This window comes from Salvia hispanica, chromosome 5 (genome assembly GCF_029641045.1).
Source record: "Salvia hispanica isolate PSC_SH4W2 chromosome 5, Shi_PSC_v1, whole genome shotgun sequence".
Taxonomy (NCBI): Eukaryota; Viridiplantae; Streptophyta; class Magnoliopsida; order Lamiales; family Lamiaceae; genus Salvia; species Salvia hispanica.
The window spans coordinates 25,377,629-25,380,266 of record NC_142696.1 but is presented as its reverse complement, the minus strand read 5'-3'; the positions used below and the strand labels follow the sequence as shown (position 1 = coordinate 25,380,266).

General features: G+C 47.1%; 1 pseudogene; it reads left to right on the top strand.

Moving 5' to 3' along the window:
• The first annotated feature begins 325 nt into the window (after window positions 1-325).
• Window positions 326-957, top strand: LOC148926527 (uncharacterized; annotated as a pseudogene).
• The last annotated feature ends 1,681 nt before the right edge of the window (window positions 958-2,638 follow it).

Sequence of the window (2,638 nt, the reverse complement as noted above, 5' to 3'; positions counted from 1 at the left end):
TAAGACGTGTCGCGAATGAAAATTTTGTGATAATATCGAACTTGGAGATACCAAACGCCGGATACGAGGCGAGCGATTTATGAGAACGAATTACGAAGCGTTGAAACGCGAGAATATATATATATATACACACCTTTTGTCACGGAAAGAAGATTCCGTTATTTCTTGATATGATATTATCTCCACACTTTCGTCGTTCGACGCATACACACATATATATATATATATATATATATATCCATCGTACTCTCAGCATCAGTTTGAAATCCTATACACTATTGATATTTCTTCGATCCTTGTTCTGATGCTGAGATTTCTTTTGTAGATGCCTAATCATTACTACGCACCGATGCGCGATCGCTATGCTAAGAATAAGGTTTTCCCCGTTGAAACCTACCAAGAGTTCGAATGGGACGGCAAGTCCTTTCTCCTAACCTACGTCACCGAGTTCTACGACCGGTGGATGGATGCGTACGCGTATGGAGGGGTTACTCATCACGCGGGGATCTCTAGACTGATCCACACTCTGCCGAGTCCTTGGAGCGAATGGACTGCCCAAGCTGCTTGCCATATACATGGTTTAGTCCGCCGGAATACAAGCCGCGAGGCGATATAATCGGGTTGATTGGGGTGCTACTCCCTGCCATGGCACTTGCTAGGGATGGACCGCCGCTTAGTCCCCCGGCGCACAAGTATCCGCCAGGCCAAGCTCGCCGATGGAGGTATCGACGCGATAAGGAGCCGCACGTGGACCGTGTCCCTAATAGGCCAAGACTTAAGGCTAATGTGGCTCACCCTTTGGTTATCCATGGAAACATGGAAGATATGCGTGCGATCACCCCGCCACCGCCGGATGTTGGTGAATATGGCGAGAATGAGGAACCGGACGAGGAAGGACCCGCTTTGGAGATGGATGAGGACGATGATCCCGAGGAGAACATGAACGACATCGACTAGAACTGATGGTCGTGGGATATTTGTTTTGCTTTCCCCCATGTTTTTGGATTGATCTGTTGATTTTGCTACCATACAATTTTCGCTACTCTTTTATTTCTGCTGCTTCGATACTAAGTCCTCTATGAGGCAACGTTTTTTTTTTATGCCATGGGGAGATATTTATTTTGATTCAATGGATCGCCTTTCGTACATGGTACAAATTATCTATCACTATGATCATCATGCCCCTATAGTACCACCATTTTTGAATACCTTATGATGCCCAGTATCTGCCACTTAAAATTGTACCGCTATTTCATAAGTGCCATTACCTTGATGATATGAAACATTGAACTTTTGATTGACCTTGATACAACCAATTTTTGTAGTCATGATTGACACTACTCTTTGGAATCCGTCTACGTGACGAATATTTGATATCTTGTGATTGACCATATACTCAAAGACAATTGACCCATGAACCTTGTTATTCAACTATACCACGTGATAATTGTTAGAATCATAGAAATAATTCGTGTATTGATAAATCAGAATGCCGCCAAGACGCCGAAACCGTCAACCAACGCCTCCACCTTCGAGTGAGGAGAGTGTGACGCAGTCGATTCCGACACCACCGCCTCCCCCACCCCCGGTTAATAGGGAAGTAGTGAAGCTGTTCTTGGAACAGAAACCGCCAGTGTTTGATGGACTTGGAGAACCAGCAAAAGCCGAATCTTGGATCCGCGCGATAGAGCGTATCTTCGCAATCTTAGGATGCAATGATAGGGAACGGATGAGTTGCGTTACTCATCAACTAACCGAGGCAGCCGACTTTTGGTGGGATACAAGAGTAAAGACCTTGACACAAGGCCAAGTGGAAGCAATGACGTGGAACGATTTCAAGACCGAGCTGTACAACAAGTATGTGCCGAAAAGCTATCGGAAAGCGAAGGCCTCCGAGTTCAACAATCTGACGCAAGGACGCATGACGGTGACTGAGTATGATCGAGCGCTCAACAGCATGACCCGATACGCCCCTGAACAAGTTGACACAGACGAGAAGCTGTCGGACAAGTTCCGTGAGGGACTAAGGTCCGAGATAAAGATGTCATTGGCTAGTCGAGGAAGACTCACTTACGCCAAAGCACTGGCACTCGCGTTGGATATTGAGGCAGCAATGCCTAAGGAGAAAGCTAAGGAGACCGCTACCTCATCGTTACCCCCACCACACTACTCGAGAGAGAAACGGAAGTGGGATGAACATCGAAGTTCGCATGATGGAAAGCGACACCAGTCGAGTCAGCATCGATCCCAGCACGGAGGAGGACAGCAGGCGTCTAGCCAGAGAGGAGATTATCGACCTAAGGCACCACAATGCAATGTGTGCTCTAAGTACCATTTCGGAGAATGCCGATATCAGAATGTGATCAAGTGTTACACTTGCGGAGGAAACGGTCACTTCTCTAGAGAGTGTCCCAATAACAGGAGAGGATCGGGTTCAAGGCAGAACGATCAGGGATCCCGTCAGCCGGCTAGGGCACCGCAAAATGAATCTGGAGGGAATCGCGATTCATCATCGCGACAACCACAACCTCAACGCCCCAGACTTCCTCCCCAAGCTAGAGTATTCGCGTTGGAGCAAAAGAAGCCGAAGAAAGAGCAAGAGGAACGTGAGAAAGGAAATTTGACAGGTATGGGCGAA